The sequence below is a fragment of the Phalacrocorax aristotelis genome, chromosome Z (assembly GCF_949628215.1).
Source record: "Phalacrocorax aristotelis chromosome Z, bGulAri2.1, whole genome shotgun sequence".
Taxonomy (NCBI): Eukaryota; Metazoa; Chordata; class Aves; order Suliformes; family Phalacrocoracidae; genus Phalacrocorax; species Phalacrocorax aristotelis.
Genome location: NC_134311.1, coordinates 57,404,612 through 57,425,612, shown reverse-complemented (window position 1 = coordinate 57,425,612; position 21,001 = coordinate 57,404,612).

The following is a 21,001-nucleotide window of genomic DNA, read 5'->3' as shown; positions in this document are numbered from 1 at the left end:
ACACCTGACACTCCCAATGTTTCTTAACACAGAGAGGCAAAAATGTAAACCTCAAATTTACAAAAGCCTGCTGAGGTTACATATTAATACCTAAGTTGCTTGAGCTGAGATGGTTTGATTAGCACAGATCATCTCTGTCACAGAGACCATGGCGGTCAAAATCATGCTGGCAGCTGCCTGCCATGGTTGAGGCTGCAGTGCATGAGCTACCTCACTGGTCATTTTTTAAAGATTCTGGTTTCTAGTGCAAACCCTCTTGAAGTAACTCTGCTGCTCAGGATACATCCTTGGGAATGTCCCTGTGGGCTGATGTGAGAGGATGCAATATAGTTCTTTCCTGGGAGAACAGGTTCTGGCCCAGAACCCCCTGCCCTGTCAGGATGGGACCTCTGAAAAGTCCCTGGTCCCTGGTCCCAGCCCAGGGACTGAATGCACAGCCCTGGTTAGGGCTGGTTCTGGAGAACTGGAGGTATTTTCTAAACATGTGAGGTCTGACTCCAACGGTATGACATTTGTGAGATGAAGACATGGTGAAGGGGTATATATTGCCACATTAGAGCTGTAAGGTGATGTAGCCGCACAGGAAGCCAAGGCCAGATCCTGCCCTGCTTGGGCTGCTGCTATCCCCTCCAAAGCCAGGAACTTTCCCACATCTGCAGACCCAGACCCCTGGCTTTGTCCTGCCTCCAAAGGGCAGAGCCAGACAAAGGCAGCAGCTTCTGCCCTCACCCCAAAAGGGTGGATGAAAGGTCCACACTTCTAAAGGCAGCTGCATGCCTGGGAATCACAATAGTCTCCTTGCTGCAAAGGGTGAGCAGGCCAAGAGAAGAATGAGACCCTCCAGGACATCCCACCACTTCGCCAGGGGCTGGGATCAGGGTGGGTGCAGGACCCTGGCAGGCTTGCTCAGAGATTCACTACTTGGAAATAAATTATGCAGCAGCTCCCAGTGCACAAGTCCCACTGGCTCATGCACCACAGGAGCACTGAGCAGCAGGCAAGTCCTGCTGCTCTGACAGCACAGTTATTAATAAAAGACAGGAAAACTAACCAGGATGGTTTACAAACTTCATGGGCCCAAATCTGTCTCACCTTACTCAGGGGACCAACTACACCAAGGACTGAGGAGTTGCACTGGCTGAAGCCCAAGCTGAGCTTAGCACAGATACTGCTTAACTTTTCCATGAGACATTAGTGAATCTAACAAATCCCTGTATAACACTGTCATTAAGTGGGATTTACTGCAATGTGCTATATACGCTTTATGCCTCACCTGCATAAACAGCCATGTTAACACTATAAATTACAGCCTTTGTATTAACGTATTGCAGGCACCTCAACCAAGGTGAAACGCTTAATGGCTTTCAGTAAGCACCCGAATTGCAAGAAAGTGTGGAACAAGGGAGAAGCTTCTCTAGTAACCAAGACAGACTGCACAAGTGCTGTAAGTCTTACAAAATTGTACATTAAAAAAAAAAATGTTTAAGCCCTCGAAGTTTTGCATATTGCAGTATTAGTACTAGACTTCAAGGCTTTCTAATGGAAATTGGCTCTCATTTTTGAGATATGCATTACATCATAGTCTTCTTTTAGAGCATTATGTCATTCCTGCTGAGTCGCATTATCTCGGCTTGGCCCAGCATTAGCGATTTTTGCGGGCCTACTGCAGTGTTACCAAAGCACTGCTGGGAACCACAGACTGAAATCTGAAACATTTATCTTTACAAAGCTGAAAAATAGTAAAGATGTTAACATCAGGCATCACTGACTTCCTTAACCCTCTCCTGACTCTGCTTCTTACTGGGGCTTGGTTTTGATATCTTTGAACATGCTGCACAAATGAGGTAACCCTTAAAAACTCACATGAGAGGGGGCATAATAGAGTGTTTCTTCCCCATCTCTGAGAATTGCCCTTGCAGTTGTCTGAATAGCACCTCCCCGGTCTTTACGAAATGTCAACACGAATCAGATTGTACCTAGGTACACTGACAAGTTATATTCTGCAGACACAGCTAGAACATATATTAAGAATAATAGGGGAAGGCAGTAAAAAGATTTATGTGACTCAACTCTTATTAAAATTTTTATACAGTATCGAGCAACCCAGATATTCTGTTTTTCAGCACATGCAGAGATCATGCACACCCGGATGGATCCTCATATCCTGATCCTTTTGAGGACACAAAAGCAGAATTCCAGGAGGCTTATGCTAGATAACAACTTTTATGCAGGCAACTGAGCAGATATTATCTCTTCTGACTTCAACCATGAAATTAGACGCCCATTTCTTCTCACTGTACCCAGGGCAGGATTAAAGGCTGTGTCATGGATGGAACAGGCAGGTGCTTTCAGGATAAAGCAAGGATATTCCCAAAACCCCAGAGAATCCCAACACCTCTCTCTCCACAAAAGCACAATTATAAAAAGGAGCCGTGAACACTAAGAGGAAATGGGAAACATTCAACCATGACTAAGTTACAATTCCCTCTCTTGTTATAAACTAATGCTATTCATTGGAGGGCTTTAATTTCTCTGCTGCATTTTTTACTTAAATTGTGTGTTTCAGTGAGTTGTCACATTTTGGTGCTTTAAGACTCTCTTCTACAGCTGTAGTGTATTTTCTAGGAAGATTGCAACGGCAACTGTTTTCATCACAAAGGAATGATTAGCGGCATAACCAGAACTCAGGAGGCAGGACATCATTTAATCCTGCCAGAGACCTCTTTTCCACTTGGACTGAAAGCTTTTCCTTTCCTTCATTTCCTTTTGGATTGCAGGGCCTGAATAACAAAGCACTAGGAAGGAGAACAAGTCCTCGCCTATACTTGACACCTGTTGTCCCCATCTCCATGTTTGCAAGGTGACTTTTCTGGCCTTAACCACCTCCTTTCACAAGCAGAAGTCTTATGGTTTGGGGCCAAGTGCTTTTAATACTTAATGTTCCCAAAGGGATGTGGCAAGTCCCCATCCTGTAACACTTTGCTGTTGTGACAAGTTTTCACAGGTAACAGCTCATTAGATGTAAAACTGTTACCCACAGGAGAGAAAATCCAGCTTATTTTTTTAAAGAACCAATCATGAGAGGTGGAAAAAATGGGTTTCCAGGTATTTTCACCAAAAATATATTCATGGGCTTTTTGGGAATGGTTCCTTTACCAAGAAAAGGTGATCATGTGCTGTAATACCTAGCCTAAGGAAAATATGCATGTCACCACAAGACAGTGAGTTACCCACCACCTGAAGTGGCAACAAGACAGCCCACAGAGAGATGGGTTTACTGGATGCTAAGCCCTTTGAAAGGCCAAGGGGGACTAATGTTATATATAACACGGTGGTAGCTGCTAGATTCACTGAGGTGAAATCCTATTACAGGCTGGTACTTTATGAGTCCTGCATGGCTCAGGACATTAGGCCACAATTCACTGGCAGAGGAGAATATATTGATCTGAGAGATCCAGACTTCTGAAAGATGCTTTACTTAAAGTATCACAGCAAAATGCACTTAAAATTCAGAGCAAGTAAATAAAAATACTTCTGCCCTGCACCCCAAGGACTAGTAAAACGGCAGTCACGGCGTTACAAAGTGACAGGATCAAACTCTGCTCCTAATCAGTGTAGCATAAATCTGCATTATACTTCGGCCTCTAGTGGAGCTATTTCAGTTTTATGCAGGTTTAAATGAGAGCACAATTTGGCTAATGGGACCAAGAGATGGATTAATACCAAACTGAGCTTGTTGGGGGGGCCTCATGCAGGTTTCATGCATCCTCCAGGCTGGACAAAAAAGCCCCCCTCAACAGAAGGTGCTGGATAATGTCTAGTGCCAGATGGCATCACTCAGACAGGAAAACAGCACCTGTGTGCTGGGGGGATGCAGGGAGGGATGATCTAACCCACAGCTTCCCTGCAGATAGGGGTCCCCCCAAACCCCTGCTCCTCTCCCCAGTGGTTCCCTCTGCCCCAGCATGCCCTTCCAGCTGAGGGGTCCCTCCCTGTGGGGCGTGCAGGGCTGGTCGCACACCCCGTCGATCCCCCATGCCTTTCCCTTCCCAGCTGCCTATGCCCACTAGAGTGGCAGTCCACAGCGCGTGCATTTCCCTGTGCCTCTGCATGCCTGGAGTGCCTGAGAGGCCAGCCAGGTGCTTTGCCAGCACCCTGTCAAACAGCATGTGGAGCAGGGAGCAGTCAGGAGTCCTCTCAATCACCCAGCCTGAGGCAATGCACAAACTCAGCAGCCACTTCTTGCTGTCAGGGGATGGAGGACTCCAGACCCTGCATGCATCTGTGAAGCAGACCCTGCCTAGGGACCCCCCCCTTAGCTGCAATAAAGGCAGTGAGACCAAAGGCAAGCCACATTAGCTCCTACCAGGGCTAGTTAAATTCCCCACCTTAAATATTCATTTGCATTCTGCCATTTTCACTCCAACATCCTCATACATAATTTACAGAGGGATTCTTTTTACTTTAATTAACTTCAGACTCCTTATTTTTTCCCCCAACAGTGTGAAATTAGGAGCCTACGCCTGATTCCCTGCTGCATGGTTCTGGTTTTACAGATGCATAGCTCAACTGATTTTATACTTCACTGAGTTAAGAGGTTCACTGGTGAATTTATGTCAGCTTACACCAGCCTGCTACAGTCCCAGTGAGAAAGCCTTAACTCACAGGGCTGCAACTCACAGCTTTAACTCTCGATTAGATGGGGAAGGAGTCTTTTTGCCAATTAGCAAATCTCTTAAATAGCTATTTTTGAAAGAACTGGATCAAACTTTGTAACTTTCATGGGGGAAAAATGGCAAAAGTACATCAAAGCTAAAGATTTTTGTGATTTTGACATTCATGAATTTGTTTTAGAAATGCTACACCATTTTCATTTGACATTGAAGAACAAAACTTTTCTACTCTTTATTTTGAAACACTGTTCTCCACTTCAAAACAGTCCCAAGTCCCCCCTAAAATGGGAAAAACGTTTTGGAGAGCATTAAGCAATCCTGAAATAAACTGAAATATCTTTAACAGGTCAGCCAGCATTTGGGCATTAATTCAATGACATTCTTCAAGCTTTTTTATTTTTTATTTGTTGTTTTCCCCACAATTTTTGTTTTTGATTATCCACACAGTTACAAAGCCTGTTGTTCACTCAGCTGTACTGCAGAAGTCACAGGCAAACAGGCATTGGTTCAGCAGTCCTGCTCTGGGCTGAAAATGGTGGCACATGACAAAAGCCCAAGCCCTCACAGTGGGCACCTGAACTTCCCAGTCACCCTAGAGCACCATAAAGTATCAGACCATGGGCACAGAAATCTCCTTTTCGGGTACCCAGGGGTTTTGGTTTCCCATGCAGCCTCATGAACATGCCATATCCCAGCCACGCCCCGGATTCCGATGAACCCACACGTTCATTCATCCCCCATCTAGTCTTGTAGGTAATTAGGCGGAATTGTCTCTGACTGCTGAGCTGTTCTCATCTAGTGAACACATGTGTATTTAGCCAGTTTTTTAAATATTTTGCTATACCCCCCCTGCCCCACCCCACTGCGGTCTAGTTCCTACATCCACTGCCTCATGGGTTCTCCTTTTTACTCACTAATATATTTTCAAAGAATGCTACTTATAAAAGTAATTCAGCCTGTGTGTAGTTATTCCTGATAGTGTAGGGGAGCTACGTCAAGTCACTAGTGGTCATTTTTGGAGAACACCTGCCTTGTGTTTTATTCACATGAGAATCAATATGGGTCAGACTCAAAGCCCACTGCATAACCCAGCTTTGCATTCAGCCTGTCTTGAAGAGCAGGCTCTCATCTGCTCTGCTGAAGCATGGCTGGAGACAGGATTTTTGGGGGAGGGCTCTTTTTTGGTGAGGCTTCTTTACTCTCAGCAAGGGTGATTTTAAACTGGCTGTATGTAGGCAAAATAGAAAAATTTTTAAGCATATCTGTAATGGACTACATCTGTCACTCATTTTATAGCCGTGTAACTTAAAGACTTTCAGACTGTTGGAGAAATTTCACTCCAGCTGGGTGCTAATGCAGTCCAGTCATCTAGACTGAGCTTTCAAACCCTGGTATAATGCTCTGAGTGGCAATGCTCTCTACTCAGCATGGCATGGGTGACTGGGTAAGATGTGCTGGTATTTCTGTGGCCACCCAGGAGACAGAAGTTGCTGCAATATTATATTTCACTGTAATAGTTACCGTTAAGTAGACATGTGATCCTTGTTGCATCAGCTTGCCATTGGCACGGTGTGGGCAGCCAGGGCTGCAGAAGGTGAATTTGGGTGATACCTGGAGGGAGAGCACCTGGGAGCTAGTGATACAAGGCCGATTCATTGGGAGGCTTGCTCTTTGTTAGAAACTCAACAGCACACAACCAGAAATAGCTGTCTGTGGTCAGCAGCAAAACATGGAAAACACTCTCCAGTCTTTCTTATCTATCTGGATTACAGGGAATTGCAAGGGGATGTTGGGTGATACCACCGATGATAGGTGCAAACAGGGACAGGCTCACACCTGAGAGGGAGAAGGGTTCAGGGCAGCCTCGTGATGTGCAGAAATAGCTACCAAAGTGCAGTGATACTTAGACTCTGTTGCTGCCAGCAAAGCTATGAGCTCAGCGGGCAGCCAGTGTTTCATACGCACAGTCTTCTTGGGGCTGCAACAGCAGGGCAGAGGGAGAAAAAGCAGTATGTCCCGTGTACCCAGCTGCACTCTGCCCCAAAAAGGGTGCCAGATTTGAAGCGGGTGCTGAAGCTTTGGGATGATAAATCAGCTTTTGAAGCACTGCCAGGGACCGCCTTGCCCTGGTGCCCAGGTCCTACACTGCTGCTCCAGGGCTGCTGAAATGCCAGGAGGTCAGGCACTCGCTGCATTGCCCTGAGGCTCCAAGGGGTCAGGGATTACTCGCTTTCCCTCCCCAGGGACATAGAGAGATGAATTTCAAAGATGATGAAGGGGCCAAAATATCATGTTATGGCTCTTGTCCTCACTTGCTGGCTGAATTTTCTCCCTCCAACTCATGTTGCAAAGGCTGAAAGGTGCCCCTCTGCTTTCTCCTCTGTACAGCCAACAACCTGCCCATCCTTACCCTGGCACCTCCCAAAAAGGAGAGGATCCAGGAGTATATCTGGACCACAGAGCTGGAGGAGAGTCATCTGGGAGCAGTAGCATGGGAACATGGCTTGTGGGAAGGAACAACATCTCTCAGTCATTAAGCAAGTGATGATCAAGGTCTGTCTCTAAAAGTCAATGCAAGCTAGAGACACATGTAACAGTTGCTGGAGATTTGCAGCTCCTCCTTGAGCATGGATGGCAGCTGTCAAAGGAAGATCAAGCAAAGGGGTTTTCCCTCAATTTCGCCTCTGTCTGTGTGCTCAGTGGCCCTAGGTCATCTCCCCAGCAGAGCTGCAGGCTGGCTGTATGGGAGCAGTAAACTCGGCTGACACAGTTTTAAAAATTAACTCAGTGAGGTAAAAAGATCATTTTTCCCTGCTGACATTTTCAACTACTTAGTTGCTTAATTATCTGTTACCAGAATATCTCCCTACAAGCACCAGCGGTTTCACCCATTAGCAATTAGTGAGAACGGTTATTCTGCTGAACTTTGTATAGTTGAATAATAGATTAACACCCATTCCTCTGTGTATGACTACATGGGGCAGATTCCCAGATGGAGCAGGCTGACTTAGCATTATGCACATTAACATTTTACTTTTGTATTTAAAAACCAATTTGAAAAGGATGTATCTTTTTTCCAAGAAGAATGACTTTATCTCCTCCTGTTCAAGTATTCTAGCAACCGTGGGCATTTTTGTCATGCAAGTAATTTCAGTAGTGATCCAATGAACACATAAATTTCTGCCTTGCCCATATTCTGGCTATTGATGCACACATTTTTAGAAACAGCAGCCAGTAGAAATCCCCTGAACCATGCAGGGTTAGAGTGAGCTTTAATGAAACCACCTTCACATTACATCTTCCAGCTCCAAAATATCACAAAAATTTTAAAGAAGAGAACTTCTAATGGAGTTACATCATAAGCAATAGCTACGTTGGACCATTAAAACTTGCCAACGGAAAATTCACACCACAAATGTGCTATTGTAATTAGATTAATTTTATCATCTACAGATAAAATACTCATCTCCCTCCAGAAACTAAAGAATGAGGTCCTATCTTTCAAAGAATTTGCAATAGATCAAATTCAGTCTTTTTAAATTAGGAGTTCCTGTATAAAGAAGAGTAAAAGACTAAAAAGGAGGGCTGATATATACTTTAAAAGAAAAGAAGGAGTCTTTAGAAATGTCTATGGAGAAAAAGGAATTAGACAAGTCCCTTTCTCTGGGTTTTCCCTTGCAGTTTTGATGAGACATTGGTAATCATGTCCCCAAGAACTGATATGTTATTTTAAAACTGTTCCAACTTTGTGCAAGCCTGCATGGATTCTGTCACTAATTCACAAGGTTTCCTTTCCTAAGAACTGCTCCCTTGTTACAGGAACATTGCCCTTTTTCCCTTATATAAAAAAAAATATGAAAGGATCCTTAGGACATGCAGCAGAGAGCTGCATGTGATTTTGATTAAAGTCAGGAGCTAGAGAGGTCAGCAGCATCTGTGTTTATGTCTGTGATTACAGAGCAGGTCTGCTCTGCTGTCACCCATCGGGCAGCATGGGTGAGACAGAAACTCATGGAGGTGTGTGTAGTTCCAGGAGAGAAACATGAGATAACTGATCAGATATCTCACAGCCCAAGGTGCAAGCCAGCCTGAGACACTTCTGCCATTAGCCGACCCTGCTCATCATCCCCGGGCATCTGAGGGCAGCTGCTGCGTGCCTGACACCTGTAAGACACTCAATCCCCATGCTGCCGGGGGCAAGGGGGGGCACATGCTGCCCCCACCACACATACATGCCCAGCTGCCCTGGCATGGACCCCATGTGGGCTCTCGGGGGTCTGGGCACCCATCTCCACCCTGAGCCATCTTGCTAGGTTGTCTGGGCTATGCCATCTCTGTGGCCAGTGGAGGCACTGAAGGCAAATGGAGATTTTAGGCAGCTACAGGAGCTGACCTGATATGCTCCACCACCCCCTCCACGAGGTGCTTAACAAGAGATACAAGACCACCCTGCTGCCTTTGGGGCAACAGGTGGAGGAGCTCAGCCTCCACCGAGGGGTGGCTTCTCCTTCAAATATGGAGGAAAAAAAGTCAGGGGAGGCCACGGGCACACAGAAAGGATAAATTAAAAATCTGGTAAGGGAGGTTGTAAGTGAGGGTCTACAAGCTGCTTTCCTCAAGAAGCCACCAGAGAAAGGCTCAGTGGGATAGGTGGTAGCCTGTCAGGAGCATGCCTGACTGGCCCCTGGCCCCAGAGATCCTGGCATGTACCAAGGGACCCATGTTATGCTGGGTCTATCTCTCCAAGTGTGGTTCAGCTGCCTCTCAACAGGACGTTCACACTATTAATAGCTATTCACTGGAGGGTATTTATTTACAAGCAGCCCATAACCTTAGCACTGGGAGCCTCTCTCCATGTCCCCAGCCTCTCCTCAGTGATAGCACCAAGGAAGGTGTAATGCAGGTATAACACAAAAGCAAACAACACTCTTCCATGGATTAAAAATTTTAGCTCCTCCATGGACGAAAACTTTTAACAGAAAATCCCAGTGTCTTCACTCATCGGCAAAGTGTGGTGCATGCACATGGCAGCCTTTTTTATTTCTAAGCAAAGTCAATGTTTCCAGAGGGATGTGCAAGGTTATGCACAGAAACTGTGAAAAGCAGCTCCTGGGAGCAGCCCTTGACTGCAGAAACAGGCCTGCTGCAGCCAGGAGGGAAGGAGGGAGAAGAGCTTCCACTCTCCCTGAAGCCAGGGATGGATTGCAGAGGCAAGATGTGGTTATTTGGGAATTTGGCTTTCTGGGGACCACGGAGCTGGGGGGTAGTAAACTGTTTGCTCCTGACACCGACTCCCATAGGACATACTCAAAAAGCAAAAGCAATCCCCACCTTCCCCCTGAGGCAGGTGCATGTCCCACTAAGAAGCAAGCCTTGCCTCCACAAAAATGACATACTGCAGAAAAGGTCATTGCAACAGCAAAGCAAGGGGATACCTGCATGGCAGCTGTGGGTCTTTTCACACCATCCCTGTAGCGAGCCCCATCATTTCTCCTCATCCCATAACTCACCATGGCAGTGCAGATACACTGGATTGTGGCCTAATGGCTTTAAGCTCCTTTCCTCTGTCAGCTTGTTCAAAACATGCTAAGAAGTGCTAGTTTCCTGAGCTAGTTCTTTAAATAGCTTTTCTCAGTTGCACCTACCCTTTCTACTGTCATTAATGTTTTTGGCTGATCTGGGAGAAGATCTGTAACACAAGAAGTCTCTCAGGGCTGTGGCATACTGCCTCTGCAGTGCTGGCCCTGGCTCCTCTGCTCCTCTGGCCACAGAGACGGCCAACAGGCTACATCTTTCCTACAGCTATTTCTGCACGCACCCTTTTGGCTAACTGTTCCATTGGTCCTTTTTCCTGTGCAACCTGAAATGCCTCCCCACAGCGCTGATGAGACATTTCTAGAAGCATCATGTTGCAGGAGCTCTAAACTTACCAAGTGAGTAAGGCATAAGCTATATGTTCAGAACAGATTTAGGTAGATTTGGGGAAAACCTGTCCCTTCCCTTATTGCAACTGCTGCAGTGTGCCCAAAGTTGGTTTGAACCCTTCCAGGTCTTGGAGCTGAGTATGTCCTCCTGGACACCAGCAAAGGCCGCTGTGTTTCATCAGGCAGGCAAGAGCCGTGTGTAGCTTTAGCCTTGCTGATTAAAAAGTGGCTATTCTGCAGATGTGAAAAAACAGTTTGGACCTACCTCCTTGACATCTTCTCAGGCTCACTGCAAAGCCCTGGGAAAATTCACCCAGTAATGCCTCTGATACATTGAAAATCATCAGGTTTTGCACCAGAAAGGAAGGCAGATAATTTTGTAAAGGTCAAACACTCATATCTGAATGCCACAGGCAGCCTCATCTGCTCATCTTACTTATTATAAGAAATTAATAAAACCATTACCTTATCAAGCCTACCCCGGACAGATGGTTATCTTGCTAAATATATGGCTTAATGTAGTAGATCGCCTTCATGCTGAGGCAGGAGTCCAGAACACTTTTGATCTGTCATCTAGAAGCTGCTGCAACCACTTGCCCTCCCCTCTAGGAACAGCAGGGCTTTTCTGTTCAGGCAGGTAATGATGGAAAAGATTCTCCAAAGGAAGCAGGGACTGGTTCATGAAAAACATGGACGTTTAGCTACTTCTGCAGCACAAATTAGAAGATACCACACCAAATCTGTGATTTAGGACCACCAAGAGGAGCTATTCTTTCTTTGTTTTTATAGTACTTTAATGATCACAAGCAAATACAGTTGCAACTATTTTCTGATGCTGCTCCTTGGAACTATTATTTATAGCCTATATAATTTCTCTCCAAACCCTGATTTTTTGGCAATGCAAAGCAGAAGCTAGGCCAGGAGTTAATGATTATGAGATAAGCATTTATCTCACTTGGTGCCATGTCGGCCTGTTCTACTTTCAAATATTATTTGCTCTTATGCATGCTGTTCTTCTGCCAAAGCTGAAGAAAAATTACTGTTCTTTTTCCAAGAAATAAAGCACTGTGACTCGATTCCAATTAACAGTGTGGGGTTTATGTATAATCTTTGTATTGTTCCTTTTTTTTTTTAATCCTATTTATCACTATTGCGTGCTTGTCATCTGTTATTCTGTACCCTTCCAACTCCTTTGTCATGTCTGAAGATATACTTTGCTAGAGACATCTTGAGCAAAAAGTGAATTTCCAGGCTCTTGTCTGAAAAGACAGGGGACCCAGAGGTTATATTGTTTTTTTAGAGTGCTTATGCACATTCAAGAACTGTCCTACTTACAAGTGTTTACTAAGTAGCTTGCTCCTGCACTGTACCCTGCATTCCCTCCATGTCTTTATCTTTCATTTTCTGTTCTGCATGATGGAGCCTCAAGTTACTGTTAGGTGGCCAGAGCTGTTTATTTCTTCACAAGTGTTGCTGTTTGCTGTGCAATTGAAGACGGCAACAGTGTGAAGGACCAAAAAATAGAACAACAGCCTCTCTTCATTTTATTATTTCTTTAGGGATTGTTTATTTGTGTCTTCTCAATGTAAGTGGATTGATCCAAGGATCAAAATGGAAGGTATTTTTCCCTATGGAACAAATTCCATTTTAAGAGAGTATTTCTCTCTAAAGTTAGAAGGTAGCCAAAGAGCCACTGTCATGTGTAACTCATTAGACAGAGAAGCAATGAATAGGCAGTATAACCTATAACCTACCTGTCTTTATTATTTGATATTTGACCTAAAACTGGAATTTTGGTACAACTCAAAAGTTGAGACATTTAAATTACTCAGTCCTTTAATATACTGAATATGTAGTGAGAAATGCAGAATACAGGGAGGTACTGCCCCCCGTGAAGATACTAATCTGCAAATCCAGTAAAAAAATTAAGCTAGTCTGAGCGTCCTCATGCTCTGGCTTTCCTAATCGCTGCCTTCCAGAAACAAGGTCTGCCTCTGCTTGGTTTTCACAAATAGAGGGATGTCAACCCATAGCTTATATTCTTGTCTTGTTTCATTGATCTATTGTTTCTATAAGATTAATTCTGCATTCTGGTATACTTTTTGTTTTGTCATACTTTTCTAGGGACCCACTAAAGAGAATTTTAAAATTAAAAAAATAAATTTTGTTTTAACTAAATTTTGGTTCATACGTCTCTATTTCAACATATTTTAGATACATTAACTAACTAGTCTAACTGGTACTCCTGTGAGATGTGTCTCTTTTTTTATTTTTCCCTTGGTATTTAGCACTTTCTGTAGTCTAAACTGAAGGGTATTTTATGGTTTGAGGTTTTATCCAGACTCACTGACTCCACCAACCTCAAACAAATACTGGCTAAAACTTCTTTGTAAGGCTTTTACTCTTAGGTCATCAGGTGACATGAAACAGAAGGAAAAGTCTGCTTGTGAATTAATTAATTATGTATTCATCAAACTGCAGTACCTACAAATACATCAGAAATGGCAGAGTTAAACTAACTGTTGCCCTTTTAGGGCATTCCTCAAAAAATTAAGTAAAGGTTTCTCTTCATGCATGAATTTGTGAATCCACAAATCCAAGCTTATGTCTTTTCAAAACTGGACAATAAATAGGATATGCTTTGACTTTTGTAGCAAAAGGGATTCAGAATTAAAAATAAATGGTAACATTTCTAGCAATGAATGCCAAACATTCAAAAACCACAGCAGAGAAGTCCATTTTACTAAGAGAGGCTATTTGCTAAATTATAGGCCCTAAAAATAATTTTTTTCCTTTTTAATTTCCTCTGAAAGAATAGCAATAAGACCAAGGAAATAATCTAAACTTCATTGCTCATTTGATAAAAAAGTCTGCTTTAGCCAGTTTTCTGCCTTAAGGTGTATAATCAAGACTAAAAAACACATCATAAAATCTCAGCAAGAATATCAGAAATAAGCATATCTCACTGCTATTTATATCTGCTTTTTCAGACCTTCTTGTTCACATTGGTGTGGTGATGTCTAAAATAAGAAAATCAGTTTGCTAGAAATGTTACAGCTTATTCCTACTCTTTAGGAATAAATAAAATCTTCCAAGCAGGTCACATCCTGCCAGCTATACCTGGAGCCACAAAAGGGTACACTGCCTTCATTTTATTAAATGCACTTTGGGATGAGTCAATACATTGAAGGCTTACATCCCAGCAAAGACATAGCTTTGGGAGCAGTGAAAGGAATATTGCCTGTAATGGCAAAGCACATTTCACCCAAATCTACAGTAATGCTTTCAGCAATGAGCGTTTTTCTATCTGTGCACCAAGGCAGTCCTCTGTTTGCAGCAGTGGATGAGCACCTGTGGACACATGCTTGCAGCCATGTTTATTAACTGCTAGTCTGCAAAAAATTGTTTGAATTAAGAAAGCAGCATCCAAATCACCTAACCTACTGGCCCATCAAATGTAAGCTGCCTAACAAAGCAGAGTCTGGACGTAACTACCCATGGTCTGTAGAGCAAACAAACAAGTCTTCTGAAAGCCTCCAAGACTCCCTGCCTGCCAAGGATAGACTCCTGCCTCTGCCCACACTGTAGGCAGGGAGCACAGACATTTCAGCAAGACTGCTTCACTAGGGGCCTAAAATGTAAGTGCAAGTTAGGTGCCAAAGTCAGGCACCCAAGTTAGGCCGGCCAGGCCTAAGCCTAAGAAGTCTGTGGTCTGTTACACCTATCCTTCCTGAGACCGTAGGGCCACTGGGCACACAGCACTCCCCCACATCCTCTGCACAGGCAGCTGCAGGCAGCATGTCCCTCTCACAACCCTTGAGCTCAGGACAGCTTTTCCAAACACTGCTGAGTGCAGAACAGCACAGCCCCTTCACTCAAGGGTATGTTTCTTTAAAGGCATTGGGGAGATTTGGGGGGTTCAGAGCCCATTCAGATTGTCTCCCAAGGATGGAGGAGCACACAGTCACCTCACATATGTGCATTCCAGCCATCTGAGCCTTAAGTGAAGGTGTATTAGGGTATCAGTTATGGTATACCAAAGGCATGCACAGTGTCAAATTCTGCTTCAAACTGGCTCTAATGCTTCTGTGATACATATATGTGCTAAGGAGCTTTCTAGGTAGATGCTCTTACCAGACTCTTATTAAAAAAAGCTCCTTGTAATGTCATATGATCCTTGCAGTTCCCCTAGGGGCAGCTGACTCTGCTGCAGGAGGGAGCCTCTGCTACATCTGTCAGTGGCTGAAAAGCTGGCATGGACATGGCAGACAGTGACATCACCTGTGTGCTCAGACCTAGCACAATGCCAGCTGGTGGAGTTCTGCATTTTCTCCCCAAAAGTTCTTCTCCTTCTGCACAGCACTTCTCTGAGGTAGCCCCAGCCTGAGGCAGATGACGACAATTGCACTGACAGCACAGTACAAAGCATGTGGCCATTGCTGTTGCATTTCAGCCAGCTTGGAATCACTACAGGATTCAGTTCTGAGCACAGCATCCGTTCCTCATGCCTGAAGCTGCACAGGGCATGCAGGAGGACACGGGAGTGTGGCCAATACTGTTAGTGCAGCCATCTGTTAATAGACCTCCTACTTTCATGAAAGGTGCAGGAACTTCCCCCTTGACCTCCAGCAAAATTGATTGAAATTGATAAAACTAGTTCAGAAGTCACCAGAGTGACTGACAGAGGCTGAGGCTGCATAAGCTCTGTCTCCACAGGAAAGCAGGTCGAACAATGGAGGAATGAGACAAAAAGAGTGAGAAGAAAGGTTTTGCTAGGACATTATAGATCATATATATGGTACAGTCTAGTCACCATTTAGCTAAGCAACATGGGTGAACATTAGTCATCTGGCAGTAAATGGATTCTGACTTCTATGATGCAGAAAAAAGGTGCTCAAGAAATCCTGAAAATCCAAAGCATGTCTGAAAAAAATCACATTTGACATCAACTCTGAGACAACAAAATGGAGAAAACAATATTGTGGTAGAAAGGAAAAAACCTATTTCTGCTTGTAAAATAAATGTGGTCTGCTTCTGAAGACTCTTTCCATTTCACAGACCCAGAAATGAACAGAAGGAAAAATATGCAAACTCTAGTGAATATTTATTTTTAAAAATGTCTGGCTATTTGCTGGAACATGAATAGCTAAATACTGTGTGTCGACCAAAAAAGGAAATGTCCAATGAAGCAAAGTTATTTTTTGTGGCAACTATATGTATAAACAACAATAAAACCAAAGAGCTATAATATCTAAAATAGAGTTTATTGTGTTTTACCTTCTGATCACAATCAGGAAAGTGGTTTTGTTTCCTAACTGTTTAGTTAGCCCCACCTGCTGCATAAGTAGGTGACAGATCAAGCTGCAACCATTACATCATCATGTGGGAAGGATTATTGCCACTGTACTGTGCAGAAAAACAGTGGTAAAAGAAATACTGAGAAGTGGTGATGAGGCTTTAAAAAATAAGCATAATTATTTTGTATGCTGTTTCTCATCAATCAGATATTTTCCTTTGAAGCTGAACAGCTTCCTTAAGCACAGTACAAACCAAACCCCATAACCCACTTGCCCACTGGCTCCCCTCTGCACTTTCTCCCCTCCACTTTTTCCAGGATGTGGCTGAGGTTGCCAAGAATGGCTCAGAGTAAGGACAGAACATTATTAACTTGTTTTTCCATGTACCATGAATTGAAGACATTTCCATCTGGCCAGCTCATGACTCCATTCCACAATTCTGGGTCTGAAACTCTCTGTGACAGTCACAGAAGAAATACTGCACTCCTTTCTTGCTCCAGCACTGTGTCTGAGCCTGCACTTTCTGGTGCCAATGGCCTCTGTCTAACACATCTTCCCACCTTCTTCTGTTCCTCTTCCAGACAATATGAAAATCTGCAAGGAAGATGGCATGAATTCCCAAGAGCACAGTGGTTCACGTTGGTATACACATCCTATTCTGTGTGCAGGCAACACACTGCGTAAACTGTTTCAGTATGTCCTCCAGGCAGATGTTTCATCATTAATTTTCTTTTTATTTTCTTCCTTTTAAAAAAAACCATAAATTATCTGTTGTAGAGGTACCATCACCTGATGTTTTTTCAGCCTTCTTTTTATGGCTGGTGTGGATCATCACTCAACGTAAAGAAGTTAAAAACTCTTCAGTTTCTGAGCCAATAGCTCATCTGACCTCATCTTCCAGGGATTAGGCCAAATGGTAAGCACAGCAGTACTGTGGTGGGAAAACCAAGAAGCTGCAAGGTAGGAAAATCATTAGTGACTAATCAAAAGAGATGCAACGGAGGTGGTCCTACTTAGTGATGGGACTAGTAGTGTGAAATGAAGCTAGGTCAGATGTGGAGACCCAGGCAGCTATTTATACAAGCACCTGTTAAAGCAGATGGATGGAAGCAACTAATACGGCAGCCACATACAGGCTGCCACCAAGACATGGGGATTTGTACAGCCTGTTATCAGTCCTAGCCATGTGTCTTGTGCAACCCAAGTCTCCTGTGCCTGAACGAGTGGGTCTAAGTCAGTTTTCAAGCTAAATATGCAAAGAGCATCTTATACAGCTCTTGGGGATTTCCAGGGCTTTCTCTGAGTGGCTGAAGCTCATGCAAGTTAAAGCCCTAGGTAGCCATAAAGCCCAAGTTGAACATATAGAAGTAAAAGCTTCATATTTTTGCTCTGCAGGTCCTATACTCTACTACTTCTGTCCATGTAGCAAGCAGCTCCTCATTCCCCCAGCCCAGGTTGAAAAACTGAGAGTCACTGACACACGTTAGACCAGAGGGAAGTGGTTCAGTTATGGCAGACTTGGAGTTAGAGCAGGGAGAGAGAGGATGCACACAGCAGGCTGTAGGAGGAGTACTTAAAGTGGAAAAGCTGGAGAAATGAGAGAGAAAAACTGTACAACTATCTGGGCTTACAGATTACTCAGGCCAGAGAGAAAAAAAAAAAAAGCTGAGTATGAGAAACAATACCCTTCTTTTCTTCCCTGCCTGCTGATGTAGGGCTTTTGAGGTGTGGGGATCCTCACCAACAGGTGAGGATTTCTGGGTTCATGCCTAGCCAAGACAAGGCATTAGATGGAAGAAGTTCCTGCCAAAACAAGCAGTTGCTGGAAAGGTCCCCAGAGAGGAAGCTGCAACAGGCAGGAACACCAGTGGTTTTTAATGGGGAGTTCAGGGACTAGCTGTAATTCAGTAACTGGTCTGGACAGAATGACACAACTCCCTCACCACTGTCCTGTAGCACCCTAAACAAGACTCTTCTGACCTCAGTTCAGTATTGCAAGTGTTTTCACATTATATAAGATCTTTAAAAATATGTGAAGGAACGAAAAAGAGTTAAGCCAACTTCCCACCCACCAGACATCAATTTTCCAGCAATATTTTTCTGTTTCCAGAATTGTTCTCCAGTGTGTTTAGAAACACCCTTAGTGCCCAGAGCTGGTTACTAGTGTGTAAACAATCACTCATATTCATTTGATACACTGGTGTTTAATTAAGTGAGTGTATTTCCATGTATTGTATTTAACACTGTATTTCTGCTACCAATGTCCAGCTTTCTCAGCACCAATCATTTGGAAAATATGAAAAAAGAATCCCTTATATTTAATGCTTTAAGTTGATAACAGGTTCAGGGTGAACAAATTTTAACACATTGGGATTACCATGCTGGTCATCATAGCCTTTGGGGTTTTTACACACTGCTGCAAAATTATCTTTTTTCCTTTTCCTTATTATTTGGTATTAATCTAGAACTTGGTCATCTAATATTTTTGTTGCTAGAGAAGGACCAAGAGGTACTGCCTCATTACTTTATCTCTTTTATTGTCTCCTCAAAATCAACTTATTCTGCCATTTCCCACCGGAAAAAAAACATATTGCAATGGTTTCCATCACAGTTTAAAGAGGAACTTTAAACTGTGTGGTGTTCACGTAAGTACTCCAGGCAAAACAGGAAGGACTATGCTTCAGGTATGTCTTTATATAAACGTAGCTCCTATCCCATGTCACCTTATATGCATGTAATTTGAGAGAGTCATGCCACTATTCAGTTGCCCACAACTATCCTGTGTAAAGGATAAGCAGGAGGCCAGATTCTTAGCTGAGATAAATCATCATCATTCTGTTGCCTTCCATGTTTTCTCACCATCCGCATCCCATGCACCTTAAGTCCAGAGGAAGAAATCTAGGAAGGGTCTACCATTCTAGAAGTCCCATATTTCCTTTCTCATTGATGCCCCTTCCATAGAATTTCCTATCCCTTCCTACCCAAAACATCTATTTTGACCACAGACAGAAGGCTTTGTTTCAGGACGAGGTGAAATTAAAGGAAAAGAGATATCTGCTTGCAAGCATGTAATTAATTAAAAAACCCACAAGAAGGTCTGGTGGTTTGCTGTGCTCCACAGCATACAATTAGCAGTAACAACAAAGGCAAAATTAAGTGAAGGGCAACTTATTCTGAGTAACTGAGTATCTGATGGAATGTGAACTTAAATATCTTTAGTCTAAGATGAATGTTTTTAGCAGCAGCTCGATTGCTTATGGAACAATTTGTCAAAGACTGCTGTAGATTCTTTATCACCTGAGGTCTTTAAAACAAGACTAAAGAGTCTTCTCAAAGTCATGCTGTAGCCAAGCATAAACTGCTTCACGCTAAAAGCACTTTGTAGCAACCTATATTGGATATCTGTAAGAGGTCTGACATGAAAGTCAGTCACGGTCTCATCTAGTTTTGTGTCTATGAATCCATCAGGTGGAATATCCCAAACTGGACTCAGTGCCATTAAAGATTTACACCAATAGACACTCTGACCCTAAGAGTGAGTGCAATATATCCAAGTCCAAGATGCAGTTAAGATGTGTGAAAAGGTTCTTTTTGATACCTGTGAGTTTTGGAGGGTGGGTGCAGTGCAGACAGTGTGCAGTGACCAGGCGTATCACTTCTAGCAAGTATTAGGTGACACTGCCCTCAGACGGTCAAGGTGGAGTAGGTAAAAACTTCCTAATTCTCAAAATAATCTTTAAGGCACAGCTTAACAACTGGCTAAATACATTTCAAGTAACGCACTGTAAATAAATTTCTCCAACATACTGGGCTGTTGAGGAAAATGGTTACTTCTTTATCTACAGCCACCAGTAATCCAGAGTGCAAATATTCCAGTTTAGAAAAAATGCAGACTTGCAACAAGGGTCAAGGTGGGAGGCAGGCGGCCCTATTGCTCTTTCAGCTTCTTGCAATTTTTGCTGAATTTAACCTAGGAAGGAGAACAATGTGCACTACAGAATCAGACCTTTAGCTGAAAAGGAAGAACAGGAAGGAAATTAAAAGGAAAAATTCTGCACCACATAAAATCTTTGTACCATGGCTAAATTTGTCTAGAAAGTTAACATTAGAGAAATTAAATGAGCACTACAAAGTCCTCCATTAGTTGAAAGAATATGATATTAATATCAGATATAGGATATAATTACATTTTTATAGCATCTTTTATGCTCAAGGTATGGGAGTGCTCTGCACAGTTTGATACTGGGGATGCAGTAATAGGTTATACCACAGCTCAGCGAGAATGAGAGGCACTGGGGAAGCCATCAACATAGACAGGGCTACAGGAGCAGATTTAGGCTTCTTCTGCAGATTTGGTATTTATGGGTTTTCTGCAGAATCTGCGCTGTCGTGTCATACCAGAAACGGCAATGGAATCCCTCAGATGCACAGCAGCACAGGTGTCTCCTCCCAGGCTGTCCTGGCAGCCACAGGCTCTGGGACAGGCTCCAAAAACCACCCCACAGAGGGCAGGCGGCACTGCCTGTGGGCAGGGAAGGGTTGCCACCACCACAGCTCAGCCACCAGCTGTACTGACAGGACAGCAGTTCCTGACCACAGGATGAGCCATGCCACTAATACTGTTCCAGCTCCCAACAGGCAATATGTGTTGGTGATCTTGCCAACCTCTGTGTTCCCAACTCCTTGTCTCCACTAGAGGGGATGGCCGGATCCCCTTCCTCACCCCTGGTGGGCTGAAACAGGGTCCTGGCTGCGGGCAGTGTCGGGGGAGGCCCTGGAGCCAGGTCTCCAGGGACATCAGGGCTGTGAGCACCCTCAGAGGACTGATACAGTGTGACACCAACATTTGGACCAAACACCTGAAGCATCCAGTGTAGTCTAAGCAGAGACTCAGGCTGCAATTCTTCTGAGCCAATCTATGCTTGTGCTTCAAGATGAATTATGCTCCCAGAAGGCTTGCTCACCTCCCCTGGTCATGTGTGAGCTCTGGGTGAGCAATGCAGACAGAGGCATCTGCACTGGGATGTCAAAGTCTGGGAAACTGTAGACAGCTAAGAAGTTGCCAACTCCCTCAGTTCTATTTATGACAACCTGAGTTAAAAAGATA